Genomic DNA, 19,016 nt, shown 5'->3' on the forward strand with positions numbered 1-19,016 from the left:
TGAAGAGTCCAGTGAAATAGTACAGATTTTTCTCTCCTGTTGCCATTATATGCTTGTTAATCTAGAAATTTTATGAAATCTCTGAGCAGATTTCTAGCCCCTCGTTAGATAGTACCATTGACATTCACAGTACTAGTGCTTCATCTCTTTCCGGCTTTGCTGTTGGACTCAATCACCACCTGAGGAAAGAACATAGACTGGTGAATTTTCAGTAATAACCTCCACTTTTTGAAAGGATTTGGAAAAATTTATTGTTAGTGAAGTTAGATTAGAATGTTTTATGTAGGGGCTTTGATGCAGGAAATGTTAGAGAACAATTTAGAGTTCAGAAAACCATAATAGGTGAACGACAATTTTTTTAAGGTCATGGAAAAGGAACAAGGCCAGCCTGGCCAGCCCTAGTTGCAATCTTGCTAAAGCAAGATCAAGGTTATGATTAATTTCTTGTACTTATATTCCTATTGGCTTACTGATATGATTTAATAAAATTTAATGAGTAGATCTTAATTCTGAAGCCTTAAAATAGAAATGACTGATTTTATGTAGGTTTAGATTTGTGGTTCTCTTAAGATTTTTGTAAGATTACAGTATAAGATAAATGATAAAATTATTGACCTTTTTTCCTAACTACCCATTGCAACAAGTTGTAAGAGAACATTGCTTAGAAAATCATCTTGCAGACTCACACTTATATAATTTATAATAGTTTTCTTAGTTATGAATTATGTGGGTTCTGGGAATATTTTGTCTACTTTACCTAATATAAATAAAATAGTTTTCATGTAAAAGTAGTGGGGAACATGTTACTTTTTCATAGTCTTTCACTAAAAGAAAGAGAATGCAGTCACATTGTGAATTCTATACTCTTTGAAAGATTTTTCTTCGATGTATAAGCTGTGGGAAAATAATAATATTGTTGGATTCTGCTGTTTGGTATTTTCTCCATCCACCAAATACTTATGTATATATTTATACATATTGTATGTAAAGTTTGTTGGAGTTTAATTTCATCATCCAATCAATGTATGCATGTGTGTGTGTGTGTGTGTGTGTGAGAGAGAGAGAGAGAGAGAGAGAGAGAGAGAGAGAGAGAGAGAGAAAGGGAGAGGGAGAGAGAGAAAGAGAGAGACAGACAGACAGACAGAGACAGATACAGAGAGAGACAGAGACAGAGAGACAGACAGAGGCAGAGACAGAGACAGATTTTCTTTCTATTTTTCTTTATCGAGTTGCTCGCTACTATAAGTGCAAGCCTCTGCCTGTACTGTCAGTAAAATCCTCTAGTTACTAACTCTACTTTTCTGCTTCTGTTTACGTGAGATATCAAGCCTCTCTCTCTCTCTCTCTCTCTCTCTCTCTCTCTCTCTCTCTCTCTCCACACACACACACATCACACACACACATACACACACACACCACATTAATAAACAAAATATTGAAAGTATAGAAAGTGAATCTACTATTAAAGATGGTAACAATATGAGAAAGAAGGTATTTTACACACCTCTGTAAACTACACACTATCAAAGGTGGTTGAGAATTGGTGGAATCACATATCTTAATATCACTTTGCAAACATCAAGTTAATGCCATCAGTAAATGTGACAAAAAGAAATACTTGAATAATTAATTAAAGCATAAGCATTATATCAAATTAAAGTAAAGTTTTTTTTGGTAGAAAAAGAAAAGAAAGAAAATGCAAATAATTAGATGCTTTATTCTAATGTGAGTTTGACACTGTTAAGGTTTCTAGACGTGTTGTGAACCATCGGGTATTAAGAGTTTGTCAAAACAAAAATTGACTGAAAAATGTCAAATATCAAATATTTTTCCCAAATAAAATTCTCTTTAAATATAAAAAGGAAGAATGATGCATTTTATGGTGAAATTACAAATCAATAAAGTATTTATTGTCCATACTCTTGTCAGTTAAAAATGACATAATCAGGGAAAATCATTATTGACCAACAACAATTATTACATCAAATATAGAAACATGCTACTCCACAGATTAAAAATATTCTCACTATGTTACTCACACAGTAAACAAGTCAACCATCCTAAGAGGTGATGACATCTCTTCTGTTTTGTGAATAAGTAACTGATGAGTGGACAGAGTTCTCATAAGAGACAGCAGTCAAAATACGGCCATGAAACCTGACAGTGTGCAAAACTTTCAACTAATGCCTTTGATCACTGGGGCAGTAAGCCAATTGTCTATGCATATTGCTGTGGCAGATCTTGACAAAGAGATAAAATATGGCAGGATTTTAGTAACTTTCAAAAAGTTGGGAGTTTATTATTACAGTGACATTGACCTGAATATACATGCCATGCTTCATGGTAAATTACTGTGATTGAAATATTTGCTGGGATTGGAGATTTTGTGTGAGATGATTCTCTTATATTCATGTAAAACTAAAATTACTCAAAGTAAATTTTTTAGCAATCTACACCAACTATAAAAACAACAAGATCTTTTCAAAGATATTTCTGGCTAAGATAATAGAAAAATTAAGAAAATTTCTATTAGAAGATGATATGAAATAATAAGTTTGACTTCAAGCCTTCTCAAAAAGGAAAAGATTATGCCTGTTAATGAAAACCTAGTCAACTACATAAAGTTATTTAGGTCATAGATCTTAATGGAAAACTATAACCGACACTTTACTAAATAACATAATCTGTACACCCATTCTAAATTTTTTGCTTTACATCACAGATAGGTGTAGTTATCTCTAGACATCAAGGAAATTTTTCGTTGAAACATTATTTAAATTGAAGGCAAAGAGGAATGAATTTGAAAGAGTACATGTCTACTAAGAGTGCTTTGTAGGCAGAAGGAGAAGGGGGAATGGTGGATATATATTATAATCTAAAAATGATATATATATATATATAATTTTTAATATATATACATATATATATTTAAATGTGTGATCAAACTTTTTGTTTGTTTTTTATAAGATAGATATAAATATAATAAAAACCATATGAGCAAATCTCCATAGATAGAGTGATCTCTTTGCATGCACAAAGCCAGGATCCATATCTCCACAGTATTTAATGCTCCTGTTTTAGTGATGTCTCAGAAATCACAAGGTAAAAACACACCCTAGAAAAAGCAGGAAAGTAATCTTCTTTCAACTAACCCAAAAGAAGATTGCCACACAAACATAAAGATCTGTAATTTGTGGGATACTAACTTATAATGCTTTCCTGCAACTTACTAAAGCGTGACAAGATTAAACAATCAAAAATTACAGAATGAAGATTCTCCTCAATTCATTTCAAGATCATTGAGAAAATAGGAATGTTAAACAATATTTTGTAACTCCCATTACTGTTTAAATTTATAAGTCTCTTGCTATGAAACAATGAAATCAGGTCAAATGAATCATTCAGATTAAGTTATAAGACTATTGAGAACTAGGTGAAATATTTAGGAGAGGACCTGACTCTTGAATACAACCTGCCATCTCTGAAAATTCCTGTCATTAAAGACCATAGCAAGATAAACTATGGATTTACTGGTCATGGAGCCTGATTAACGAAATATCATTGATTTCTACCAGTGCACCCAGCTCCCTGGACAGCATAGGTTTAACCATACATCACAGTTACATTGTAGTTTTTTAAAAAAAAGAACTTTACTTGCCATCGGTGGAAGACCTGAGAGGCAATGCTGCAAATGAAACCTGGGTTTTCCTGATAAATCTCATGAGATACTTTTGCTGTGCATTACCCTAAGCTTTCAGATATTGAAGTTTGCCTTCTACTTCCTGTTGTGTGTTTAACACTGTGACTTAGGGAACATCACCAAGTTATATTAACCATTACTGAAGATCTACCAGGGTTTTGTGTGAGGATTTATGAATAAATACATGACATAGCTGGAAAGCAAATTTCCATGATTCCTATAGTTTTTTGAACTCTAGGCCCCCTTTTTTGTCACTTGTATTAAACCTGGATGGTCTAGAATATATACATTTGAATTCTACTTTTATAGGTGAAGCTATAAATATCTTTTATCTTAATTCCAAATTCTGGTTTAAGCTTGTAACCTGGAGACTCTGGGAAAAGATTATGTGTCAGTAGACAGACATTACTCATTCTAGTTTCATTCTGATGGCTCAAACAAACTATAATGACAAAATGAAACTTAGTATACTTGTGATATGATTACTTGGTGCACCATGAGCCTGGGGGAATTTGGGATAGTAATATGAAACACCTAGTTACAACTTGAGTCATGAGTAAGTAAAAATATAGAATGAATGCCTTTATTTTTTTTAATTCTGCTCAGTCTCTTCCTGCACTAATAAAGTCTGTGACCCTACGCTCAGTTAAAACTGTTGCCCAGTTTGGGGTAGTTCTACTAGTATCAACTAAGGTAAACAAGACACTTCCCTGTAAGCCAATCTGATGTGGAATTTTCCTCTTGACTCAAATGAATTATTGGAATCATTATACCCTTTAATAGACTTATGATTCCTGGGAAGTATATCAAAAGTCAAGAAGGCTATTAATACTGGGCCAGGGAATAAAAATGAATAATTGAAAATATTCCTCAATTCTCAAAAACGGAACATTTATCCAGGATTTCAATCATATTGCAATTCAACATCAATCTTGGCCATATCATAAAAATTACATGTTGAGTATAGATATAGATATACTACTGCTAAAAGGCATTATTCCAATTATGGTAGAAACACATGTTCAAATTAGTATCAACAGGAGCTACAGGGATGTATATTATTGAATGGAAACACATCTGAAGTGTGTGTGCTGATTGGTTGTGAAAATTATCCATATATTGAGAATAAATCATAATATTTTTCCTATACTTGAGGAATTTCCTCAACAGGTCTCCTTTCTAATTCTCCCTTTCATCAGAGACCCATAGGAATTTGCTTTTCCATCAGTGTTTGGACAAATCACATTGGATACTGTTATTTATACTGTGTATCATACAGTAATAGATTGCTAGTCCTCAGATGTCAATCTGCTGGGCTCCACATAGACTGTGCTACAGGATGTAACCATAGTTTTAAAACCCATCCTTGGAACTTCTGCGCATATATTGCATTGTAAGTTCTATGGTTCAGCTACTTCATCCAGTGTAGCCACTGTCCTGTCTTCCACCTTACCAAGTTAATACTGTGGCAGGTAAAAATATAGTCAGAAGCTTTGCAGGACACCTCCACTGAGGCAGCACGCTTCTTTAGCAAAGCTCCATATGGCTATATCTGGACATGGGTGTGGACACCTTTAGAGAGAAGGCAAATTGTTGTCACTGTCACCCGTTTCTAGATCACCCTCAAGGCCTAAGTTGTGGAGACACTTGAATGTAGACTTTGCCACCAGGAAGATTTTCTACCTCTAGCTCTTAGTAGAGAACTGTCAACTTAGAAAATTTAGAGGTGAGTGTTTGTAGCTGGTACTGTGTGTTAAGAGATAGTCTTGTATGGAGCAGAACACATTCATGTGATTTTCATATCCATGATGTAAAGAGTTAACCTTATTAAGCCTGGATCCATTTTAAGTAAAGATAAAAGATACCTGGTGCAGACAATATGGCAAAGAAAAACACACCTTCATCCTATCTGAGGAAATGCATCCCATATTCCTTCCATGAGCTCTTTGAAAACAGGCTTCTTCCTACTCAAACTAAGGACCCCGTATCTTGACTGCTCATAGCAAGTCACAATGAATGGCCAAGATATTCCTCATGAGGAAAAATATGTCTGCTTTTTAAAAAGTGCTTTGAACTCAACTTGGCATCATGAGGCATCAGTAGAAAACATTAAGGATGTTTCTGCTCACATATCAGTGCCCAGCAATATCCATGGAACATTTCTGATACTCGCTAGGTCAGTACACAGGAGTCAGAAACACATATACAATAGGACTCCTTGAGTTGTGAATATTATTCTATTCAGTAGATGCATCCTTGTTATCTGATTGTATTCCTGATCAGTGTCCCATGTCTATGTTTCTTACTCAGAAACTACAGGAACCCAGTGAGCTCTTGATCAACTTAGTTTTTCCAATGACTTTTTTAAAATATGTTTCACAGGCATTTATCCCATTTCTGATAAAGCAGACTTCTATTTCCTATGAACCACTCCTTAATGTTACCTGTGGTACTGATCAACTGGTCTACACACCTCAAACTCTGAGCCAATATCACCCTGATTCACTCATATCATAGTCAGTTGTTTCAAGATCAGGGCTTAATATCTCGTTCCTAGAAACATGTTCTCTACCAGAATGGTCTCTTCTACTAGTTGAGCAATAAATGGATTCCAGGCCTTCACCTCTTATGTCTAAGACACCCAGATGCACAGGGAATGTGATAATCTGACTCTCAATTGATTAATGTGTTAGAAAAATATTTATTTTGCTGATGGCTTATGTTAGTCATCAATTTAACATTCCTAGATAAAGATAAACTGAACTGAAGAACTGCTTCTGTTAGACTGATGTATACCATTTCTGTCAGATTTTTTTTTCCTAAGAGATATTTATGTAATGGAATTGAGTTGTTCCATTCATAGGCACTAGAATCTGGCCTATATTAGAAAGCAATCTGATTAGCCAGTATGAACAGTGTTCATTTATGGTCTCTGCCTCAGTGCTTGGCTTCATACCACGTAAGGAGTCCTGCCTTGTTTTCTTTCAATGATGAAGTATAATCTTTAAGATGAAAGAAACCTTTTCTTCACATAATTTACTTAGGTATAAGTTGTTATTACATTAGAACCCAATGAGAAAAATAACCAATTATAATGCTTATCAAATGTTAGAAGCTGTGCATGCTTCCTATTCAGACTTTAGAAATAAAGGAAGATCATTTAGATATTGAGAAGAATACCAATGTACTGGCTAGCATTTTGTGAAATTAACACAGTCTATCATGATTTGAAAGGAAAGAATTTTAATTGAGAAAATGCCTCCATAAGGTCTGCCTATAAGTTGTTCATCTGAAGGTAGATTGTTCATCTCAAGGTAGAGGATGTTTTGTGAAATATCTCTGGATATGGTGAACAGACCTTTCACAGATGCACTATACTCTGTTAAATAATCATTAGCTTTGTTTCTGCCTGCAGAAATCTTCTCCAGTTATTTCCCTGAAGCTTGGCAGACACACTCTATGTAGGAATCACTGAAGGTGAATCTGAAAGCTTCACAGGAGAGGCTGAGTGAATCCCCAGGCTGTACCAAACCTCCTTCCTATTCTACCAGCTTCACTTCACACTGGATACCTGCAATAGAAGAGAATCCTGGTCACACACATCTACTCTTTCTGTTACACACACATACACACACACACACACACACACACACACACACACACACACACACTCATCAACTCTTCATAGTGAAAGGTCTGTGTTGAGTGCTGATTTGAGAATGTGAAGATTGTAGAATTTTGGACTCGATCTCACTGCAAGATTGAATCTGGGATGGTTTTAGTGAGCTGAGGGAGGCCTAATTTGTGTGTCTTCCTGCTGTAACATCAGCTCTGGGGTTGAAGATGTGGAGAGTTATTATTTAAAATGATGTTTTGTTAATGTAATTGTTCAGTTGTCATCAGAGAAGTTTTTCCTTCACTAGATGGGGATCAATGTCAGACAGCCATGACTACACAATGTGCAGAGATTGAGAAACTTGCAATAATATGTTCCTACCTGGGATCACTACAGAGGAGGCAGGAAGAATGTAAGTGCTAGAAAGTTTGAAAGACAGAAAGGAAGCAAGGCTTTCTAAAGAAATCAAAGGAAACAAGTGTTCAATATCCTTATATATCATGCCAATTTAATTTAAAACCTATTTGAGGTAGTAGGTCACCTCAGTAAGAATGGGTACTCTTAGAAAATCTGAAATGCTGTGGATGACCATTAGAGAAAGAAGCACTTATTCACACAAATGCAGTGAGGAAAATAATTTCAACTATTATAGAAATCAGTTTGGAGAAATATTATTTTGGTTAAATTTTAATGTAAGGTGAGCTCATGACTTAAAACTAATAAAGGATGAAGAATACTTTTTAAGAAATATTGGTATTTAATTTTATAAAAATGTGACAGAGTATTTATTTTGTCAATGTTTCTGTAGGAAATCCCATCATAAAATTAAGCTTTAAAATTACTGTATTGTACTATGTATATACAAAATGAATTAGAATAGAAGGGTAGAAAATACTTTTTCAATAGTGACTCAAATTTTACAAATAAATCCCAGCTTATATTATATTTAATGTAATAGTTTATATCATACAAATAAGCTTTACATGTGAGAAGGACTTTAATGAAATTATCTTTTTTTAAATGCAAAATGCTTGTCTTAAAATTAATGTGATGTGTTTCTCAAAGGAAACTTGGAATTACAATCTAAGGTAAAAGTTCAACACTTTAATAAATCAGAATAGGGAAGATCAAATACTAACAAGACAGCACATACTGGAGATGATGTGGAGAAAGAAAATACTCCACCATTGGCAGTAGAATTGCACACTGGTACAATCACTCTGGAAATTAATCTTGTGGTTCCTCAGAAAATTGGAAGTAGACATACCTGAATATCCAGCTATACCCCTCTTGGGCATGTACCAAAAAGATGCAGCACCATACTACAGGGACATGCACAACAAGAAATTTATTTTCTTAATGAAAATCATTGAAATTGGAGGGACATCGATTAATGACATACTTCAGGTTCTCCCTGACATTTAATGATATTCAACATTGCTTCATATATGTTTATATATTCATTTTTCTCCTTCAGAGAAATATGAACCATCTATGATTCTATTTTTCTTTAGGTTACTTTTATTATCTTAATTAATATTTTAGTTTATTATAGCATACAATTTATTATAAGTTATACTGTGAAAAATTTAAATATAGAGAACAGAACACAATTCTGATTACTTGGATATATTTGTAATTTACACAACAAAAATACTGCCAGAATAACTTCTTGAGTACACCCATGTTGTTCTTTTAAAATAGTCACCTAGTCTGTCTGGATAATTTTGTTCATACTGAAGAAGTGAAAACTGGTATTTAATAATGGTATCTCTCTGCATAGAACCTTGAGATGTTGTATTTTTAAAATATGGGTATAGGAATAATGGCTGGGTATAAGTCAAAGTTGTCTAATTTTTTTTATGGGAATAGAGCATCACTGGAAGTCAGACCTGGTAAACATTTTCAGAAGTGATTTCTCAGAAGCCCTAAGCTTCATTATGCTACAAACTTTTCTAACAGCGTTAATTAGCATCAGTCTTCCTTTTCCTAAATTTCATTTTGTATAACTTATTGCTTTCTAGGTAAGTTGATTATAAATTCCTTGTAGCATCATATTTTTTTTCTTCCAGTATCCCTGTATCATTGCTGAGTGCACAACTTCACATATCATCAGTTCTTTGACCAGTTATACGAATATATACTATCCCACATCCATTGAAGGAAAAACTTCTCTCAAGAATGTTGACAACAACACACAACTAAGTGTTTAAATATAAGTAAATAGAAGGCAGTTTGACAATATATCTATGTGACAAATTTACAAGAGTAGTATCTCCATCACAGGGCCAGCCTACAGTCTCCCAAGGCATGAGATTTTTTTTTTTGCAACAAGGGTTACAATCTTAAGCGTGTAATCCTTCAGGAAAGGGCTCAAATACAACCAGAAAGTCATTGTTTGTTCGCATAACCACAATACCACTATTGATCCAGTGTATTTTTCTTCATGGAAATTTGATATTTTAAAAGTGTGGTGGTGAAATCTTAGACCAATAAAATAATGCAGTTTATCATGTTGCAGTCATTGGTTGTCGTTGTTGTTGTTGTAGTTATTTTTTTCTTGTTGTGCTGTTGGTATAACAGTTGTTTATTCATAGTTTCAGAGCTCCCAAAATGATGCAGGCTGCTGCCATTGCTCTGGTTTAGTCACCGTATCTACATGTAAGACATTGTTGCTTGGGAAGTCATACACTCTGGATACAAGACACAGGGATATCAAGGTTGAACTGGCTTGGAAGCTTCTTCCTTCCTGATGGCTGTTCATATCTCCAAAAGAACTAATATGGGCTACAGATGGTGAAATGTCATCAATGTTATGATGCTTGACTCTACAGGGAATGACCAAGGATTAAGAATCTTAGTTCAAATAGAGACTAAATGAATTTATTCTAACTGACTATAGAAGTACAGCCTGAAAACCAAAAAGGATTTCAACCATAAGGTAGTTAAAAAAAGGTTTATAAATCTGGTTATCAAAGGTGTTCATTGTAATTATGTATGAATTTCACAACTGGGGAAGAAAATTATTTTAATTTCCTCTATTGTTTCTCATTACCATGGTATAGTATATGGTATAAACAAATGATCATGTCATCCCAGTCCCACAGCCAAAGTTGAATTTATAGAACAACAACACCAAAAAACACAAGTGTTTAAATATCTTGTATCAAAACCACCACTATCCTATTCCAACCTTGTTTTCAGGCAACTAGTCTTGTCAGGAGCCATCTTGGAAGGGTTGTAGGGTAGCAGAGGATCTTCCTGAGAAGTTTCACCATTGAAGTACAATGAATGAGTCTTTGGAGGCAAGGCCCAAGTAACAAATCTCAGCAATTGAATCATGCAGCTGATATACCTTTTTGTCCTTTTAGAATTTAAAATCCCTAGACACTAACCCACACTATTGTATAGATTTCTCCTGATCCATAAAAGTACACTGTCTTATAAAGCTTCTATAGAGAAAAACAGATGATGTTTTAATTCTTAAAATGATGATTCTATATGAATTCCTATAATAATAAAAATAAGTATTCAGTTCTTTATAATAGGACTTCTATTAAAGTCCTCTCATATCAAATCTGCAACTAGAATTATGCTATCTTTGTATGTCACTATTTAATTTCTTCTGAAATACAAAGAATACATATACTAGTTAGAATAATTCCCTTAAAACTGAAAAACATTTAAATAATCATAAGTCATAAAAGGGAAAGAATGTTTTATTGTAGGTACAACGACAGAAGACAAAATATTGAGTGGGTTTATCTACGCAAAATGTCATTGTTAAACAGAAGACTTACGATTTTTAACTTTCAGTGATCCTGTGTAGCTAGTGACAGGAAATAAATATGTAGTTAGATAAACAGTCTTTTTCTTGTATAAGAATTTTTTATTTATATTTCAAATGTTATCTCCTTTCCCAGTTTCTTGTCTGTAACCCCGTTACTCACCCTCATTTCCCTACTTCATTGAGGGTGTTCCCCTCTTAACAACCCACCACTTCCCACCTCCACACATGATATTATACTAGACTGGGATGTCCAGCTTTGGCAAGATAAGCAGTTTTAATAATTTTCTAAAAACAGTATGCATGGAAAAATTATTAACCAAAGGAGAAACCAGTAAATATAAATGGATTTCTTTACAGGATTTTTGGCTTCGAGAAAGTGGAGACCAGTGTTTAATGACAGTCTGTTGTCTACAACTTAACTTAAGAATATATACTTTGTCTCTGAGAAGCATTAGATTATAGAAATAAATTTGAAATTTCATCTAATAGAAAGATTCAGTAGATAAAGAAATAACTTGATATCTGTATAGTTAACTTATTACTGATTAAAAACCAGAGTTGTGGAAAGGCCATGTTGTCAAATTCACAAGAATAATGAAGGAGATATGAACTATGTTATGTTTAAAAACTATTTTTTATTTTATATCCATTAGTGTTTTACTAATATTTATGTCTCTGTGAGAGTATCTTCCCCCTGCTGAAATTGGAGCTACAGACAATTGTGACCTGCCAACAGAATTGAACTGTGGTCCTCTGGAAGGATGGCTAGTGCTCTTAGCTACTAGCCAACTCTGTAGCCCTGAAGTCTGTTGTCTTAGTAAGTACATATTCATAGTTCTGCTTCTCTTTGCTACTCACAACTTTCTTCATATGTTTTTTCTGAGATGTTAGGGCTCTTGCCTACTGAATAAGATGTCAGAGCTCTTCTAGTGGAATCTAATCTATATCTCTAATATTAAAACACAATACAGTTTGAAACAGAGCAGGTAGAGGTTTTCTGGGTCAGGGAGAGAGATTGGGAGGTTTGAGTGTTAAACGTGTCTGAAGAAATGCTTTATGTGTTCTACTCTGGTATCTGTACATAAAGAACTATTCCTTCTCACTGAGAATTGAGTCACCAAATCCAGGTTTGTTATTGTGAACCATACTTCAATTGTTCATAGGAGATCTGACTTCCCTAATAATGAATTATATAGGTGATGCTGAGCATCTATAGTGATCCCATGTTGTGTCCATTATGATTTTCTATATCAGTGTGTATCAGACACTAGCACAAGTCATGGTACACATTTTCCAACCAATAATAGTGATTAGTAGGGGTATTTTCTACTACGATACCACCTGGGAACTCCTGGTATATATTTTTCTTAAATCATTGCCCAGGGAAATGAGGCCCAACATTACTTATCATATGGTAAAAACTGGTTCAAGACATATGCCCTTTTTTTATTATCCAGTGGCAACAAGGATCTAATTTGTCTTTCAGTGATATCATATATTGATTCTAATTAAAAAACTGTCCAATGTTTTAACATTGGAAACTCACATGTCAATTAGACCAAGGACTCTGAAGATAGTGATATTAAACATGAAATTCATAAAGGCTTTTGGAATTGCATCATGCATGGCTATTTTTCTCCTTCTGATGTGCTTTACTTCTTGGAAGTTGGTGGATCTATAGTGCCTCCTGCTGTTCATGATAATATTCTTAGGTAAGTATGTCTATGGTTTCATACATAGTCTCTAACTATGCTGTTTGTTTGGTAATAAACTTCAGTGACCTCAACTGTGGAGAAATTATGCACTTCTTAGTCAACCTGGCAATAATGAGAGGACCTTTCAATCTATTTTTATTGTCTACATGAATCTGTGGATTTACTCTCGGTGCTGTTGCATCTATCAATATGAGTAACCACTGATAGTGGCATAAGTATCCAGTCACAGACAAATGGCAGTGTCTGTAAAACCAGATTATCACACAAAACATGCAGCTGAGTTCAGAACAACAAACAACAATAGTACAAATCAAATTAGGGTATTCACAAATCAATTCATGCCTCTATAAATTACTTTCACAGCTGAGAAGGAATCAGAATGTAAGACAAATTGAATTATGATTCAATGCATTTGCTAACTCAGCAATTTTAATATAAACAGATTGTATATTTGCATGGAAAATTTAGTGTGGATGGTTCTTCACTTTGACCTGGATTTTTCTGGATTAAAGATTCTGGTTGTGATATGTATCATCTCTCCTCTATTTATTAATCTAATTTATGGCAGTCAGTCCCCTCTAGTTTCAGGGCATGCCATTACTGCTGAAGAATTTCAGAGGCTTTAATGTATTGTTTAAATGTATTACATTTGTACTTAAACTTACACCACTCAGAGACTCAACACAATAAAGGAAACATCAGACTAATTTCTGTTATTAATATAGACACAAAAATACTCAATAAAATTCTTGTAAACCTAATCCAAAGACACATCAAAACTATCCACCATTATAACTAAGTAGGCTTCATACTGGGGATGCAGAGATGGTTCTTTGTATTGAAATCCATCAATGTAATCCATTATGTAAACAACCTCAAAGAATAAAAGCACATGATCATCTCAATAGATAGTGAGAATTCATTTGACACAATTCAACACCTCTTAATGTTAAAAATCTTGGAAAGATCAGAAATGCAAGGCCCATATCTAAACATCCTAAAAGCAGTATATAGCAAACCAGTAGCCAACATCAAACAAAATGGAGAAAAACGTCAAGCATCTGCACTAAAATAAGGGACTGGAGAAAGCTGAGCACTCTGTCCCTACTTATTCAGTGTAGTACTGGATATGTTAGTCAGATCAATCAGACTTCAAAAGAAGGTCAAAGGGGGAAAATTTGGAAAGAAGAAGTCAAAGTATCACTATTTGCAAATGTGCTGATAGTATACTTAAGTGACTCCAAAAGTTCCACCAGAGAACTACTATGCCTGATAAACAAACTCAGCAGAATGTTGGATAAAAAATTAACTCAAACAAATCAGTAGCCTTCCTCTACAAAAAAGGATAAACAGGGTGAGATAGATGTTAGGGAAAAGACACCCTTCACAATAGTAACAAATAAAGGATAACTTAATGTTACTCTAACCAAGTAAGTGAAAGATCTGTATAACAAGAACTTCAATACTCTGAAGAAAGAAATTGAAGATCTCAGGGGATGGAAAGATGTCTAATGCTCATGGATAATTTATAAGAGCATAAAGAGATAAATTATAAGATAATTAATAAGAGCAATTTGAAAATTCATATGAAGTAAAAGAATACCAGGGAAATGAAAACTAAACTCAACAATAAAAGAACTTCTGGGCAAATTGCCATCCCTGACCTCAAGTTATATTACAGAGCAATAGTGATAATAACTTTATGGTATTGGTACAGATCAGACAGGTATATCATGGAATAGAATCAAAGATGCAGAAATGAACCTAACGACTATGATCATAGATCTTTCACAAAGGAGTTAAAACCTTTCATTGGGAAAATGATAGCATTTTTAACAAATGGTGCTCGTTAAACTGGTGTTCACCATGTAGAAGAATGCAAATTGATCCACTCTTACTGCTCTGTACAAAGCTCAAGTCCAAGTGGATCAAGGATCTCTACATACAACCAGATACACTCAAATTAAAAGAAGAAAATGTTGGGAAGCGCCTGAAACATAAGGGCATCAGGGAAAATTTCCTGAACGGACAGCAATGACTCATGCTCTAAGATCAAAAATTGACAAGTGGAACCCTATAAAATTGCAAACCTTCTGTAAGACAAAGGACACTGTTATTAGAACAAAATGACAACCACAAATTAGGAAAAGATTTTTCCAATGCTACATCGGATAGAGGGCTAACATCCATGATATACGAAGAACTCAAGAATTTAGATTCCAGAGAATCAAATACCATTACTGACAGAGACAAAAAAGTATTCTTGGCTGAGTAATACTGAATGGCAGAGAAGTACCTAAAGAAATGTTCAACATCCTTAGTCATCAGGGAAATGCAAATCAAAACAACCCTGAGATTTCACTTCACTGCGGAGAGAATGGCTAAAATCAAAACTCAATTGACAGCAGGTGCTGGTGAGGATGTGGAGAAAGAGGAACACTACTCCATTGTTGGTTAGATTGGAAACTGATACAACCACTCTAGAAATAAGTCTGGAGGTTCCTCAGAAAATTGGACATAGCACTACCCGAGGACCCAGCTATACAACTCCTGGGCATGTAGCCAAAAGACGATGTAGCATTTTAGATTCACAAGCTCCACTATATTCAGAGCAACCTTAATTATAATAGCCAGAAGTTGGAAAGAACCCAGATGCCATTCAACAGAGGAATGGATAGAGAAAATGTGGTACATCTACATAATGATATACTACTCAGTTATCAAAAACAATGACTTCATGAAATTCTCAGGCAAATGGAGTGAACTAGAAAATATCATCCTCTCTGAGGTAACCCAATCACAGAAAAACACACATGTTATTCACTCACTGGTAAGTGGATATTGTACCAAAAGCTTGAATTACCCAAGGTACAATGCACAGACCACATGAAGCTCAAGGAGAAGGATGACCAAAATGCAGATGCTCCACTCCTTCTTAAAATGGGTAACAAAAGTATTCATAGGAGGGGGTATGCAGGCAAAATTTGGAGCAGAGACTAAAGGAATTGTCATTCTGAGCCTGTCCCACATGTGGCATGCATATATATATATATATATACACACACACAAAAACTATATAAGATGGATAAAGCTAAGAGGTGCATGCTGACAAGAACTGGATATAAATCTCTCCTGAGAGTCACAGTCAGAACATTTCAAATAAAGAGGCAAATGCTAACAGGAAAACACTGAGAATGGGACACACATTGGAAGAATTACAGAATGGATTGAAGCTTAAGGGGCTCCCAACCCCGTAAGAACAACAGTGCCAACCAAACAGACCTTCTAGGAAATAAACTGCTACCCAAAGACTATAGATGGACTGACCCATGGCTCCAACTCCATATGTAGCAGAGGATGGCCTTGTTGGTCAACAATAGAAGGAGAAGCCATCTGTCCTACCAATGTTGGACCCCCAGTGAAAGGGAATGTTGGGTGGTCAGGAGGGATGGATGGGGAGGAGAACACCCTTATAGAAGAAGTAGAGGGGAAAGGGATAGTTGGCTTATGGATAGGAAACTTGGAAAGGGAATAACATTTTAAATGTAAATAAAGAAATATCCAATGAAAGTAAAAGGACAACAAAATGTGGGTGCTTCATTCCTTCCTAGAAGGGAGAACAAAAATGTTCATAGCAGGAGACATGGAGACAAAATTTGAAGCAGAGAGTGAAGGAATGTCCATTCAGAGACATCCCCATCTGGAGATCTAGCACATATACATACAGCCACCAAAACCAGACAATATTGCTGAGGGCAGGAAGTGAGTGTTCACAGGAACCTGTGAGAGCTGTGTTTTGAGAGGATCTGCCATAGCATGACAAAAACAGAGGCAAAAGTTGGCAGCCAACCATTCAATTGAGAATGGGGGTCCCCATTGCAGGAGTTAGAGCAAAGATTTAAAGGACTGAAAGGGTTTGGAACTTCATAAGAATGATACCAACCAACCCAGTCTCTCAGGTACTAAACTGCCATTCAAAGAGTACACATGGACAGACCCATAGCTTCAGCTGCGTATGTAGCAGAGGATGCATATGTAGTAGAGAACCAATGGAAGGAGAAGCCCTTGGTCCTGCCAAGCCTTGATGCCTCAGTTTAGTGGAAAGTCAGGATATGCAGGCCAGAAGGGGTTTGTAGTTGGGTTATGGAACACCCTCCCAGAAGATGGTGGTGGATGGGATAATATGGAAAGGAACCTGGGAAATGGGATACATTTGAAATGAAAATAAAAAATATCCAGTAAAAAACAATGAACTGTGCTGGATGGATTGTTCCTGTAAATTCTTAGACAAGTTTGAGAGACAGAGAATAGTGTTCATGAGGGACAAGGGTCAAAATTAGAAACTCTGCACAAGGGAGATTTACAATATCATAGAGAACACATGTGCATCAAGAAAATTCGGAGCCTTAGTTTGTAGTAGCAGGGAATCTGCAGGAAGGACTGGATACAATAGAGAATAAAAGTGTAATTATTGTGCTGTGAAGAATTTTATTCTTTTCCATCCCCAAGAAAACAGAGATTGCCAAAGAGTAATATTCCAAATCAGAAGAGAGAGACATCCATATTCACGTGATCAAGTTTCAGTAGGAGCAGAGGAGCTTTTTGTCAAATGACTGTGGTTTTTATTATAATAGCAGACAAAGAAGGAAGCCCTGGGGTGCCAACCAGATGAGGAGAGTAAATGGTTAGAGCAGGTAGAAGAGATAATTGCTGAGGAGTTAGATGGGAGTGGCTTTGGAGGAAAATGAGGGTTCCAATAGTGACAGTGGATCAGATCATGTCTTTGTAAGAAGAGAGTTTTAAAACTGTTGTGGCAGCCAGATGACAGATGAAACTTTTTACTTAGAGAGATGCGCAGGTGATGGTTGGCCAGTATAGTTGGCTCCAGCAACTGGAGAGAGTACATTTTTAAGTAGGTGAGGAAAGATGAACGTCAGAGATAGAACAAGGAAGAAGTGTTTGAGGAGGAACACTCTAGAATTTTGAGTCAAATAAGAACGGTGCAAGAAACTAGAAGAAATAAATGATTTGTACATACTTTGAGATAGTTAAACCAGTTGCTTGGTTCAGAGAGGACTCATCTTTTGTATGTGGAATTATGTATAACATACACCCAAGGTGTTCAGAACAGATAAATAAAAATCAAGTTGTGACTGGTTCTAGTTATGATTGAGGAGTAGAAGAAAGTTTTTATTGTAGGTGTATTATAACAGTGAAAGGCATCTGGAATAGTCTCAATTGAACATGGCTAGCAGAATAATCATGGTCATGAGAGGTGAAAGAGTAAAGGGGAGAGAAAGAGAGAAAAATAAGGGAGAAGGAAGAGGAGAAAGGGCTAAAGAGTAAAGAAAGGAGCTGTGGATGAATAAGAACCTTAAAACCACAAAATCTAAATAGCTAAATATTATAGAAATAAAAAGTGGGGTAAAGGGCAGCTAAGACCAGCCCTTGGGTTGGGAAGACTCCGGGTACAAAATAGGGTAAAAAGTGATGGAATGAGACAAAAGTAATGAGTGGTGATATTTTGTAGTTCCATCCATTTGCCTGACAAATGAATGATGTTCTTAGTTTTAATAGTTGAATGTTATCCCATTGCATAAGTGAACCACAGTCCCAGTACCATTTCTTCAGTTGTGGGACATCTGGCTTGTTTTTAGTTTCAGGCTATTATAAATAAAGTTACTATAAACATAGTAGAGTATATGCCCATGTAGTATGTTGCAGAATCTTTTGGGTATATGCCCAGGGGCTGGATAGCTGAGTCTTCAGTTAGACCTATTTCTAATTTTCTAAGGAACAGACAAATTGATTTCCAAAGTAGTTGTACCAGGTTGCAATCTCACCAGCAATAGAACGGTGTTCTTCCTTCTCCATATGCCACCCTTGCTAGCATTTGTGGTCATCTTAATTTTTGATCTTAGTCATTCTGGTTGGTGTAAGGTGGAACCCGGGTATCTTTTTGATTTGCATTTCCACACTGCATAAGAACATTAAACATTTTTTTCAGAAAATGTTTATTCCATTGTAAGTTTTTAGAATTTTTGTCAAATATTAAATGTCCATATGTGTCTGTGTTGCATTCTGAGTCTTCATTTTATTCGGTTGATCAGCTGTATTTATTTCTATTGAAGTATAGCTTGAAATCAGGGGTAGTTGTACTTCCAGAAGCTTTTTTTATTATTATTATACAGGATT

Source organism: Rattus norvegicus, chromosome 6, assembly GCF_036323735.1.
Source record: "Rattus norvegicus strain BN/NHsdMcwi chromosome 6, GRCr8, whole genome shotgun sequence".
Taxonomy (NCBI): Eukaryota; Metazoa; Chordata; class Mammalia; order Rodentia; family Muridae; genus Rattus; species Rattus norvegicus.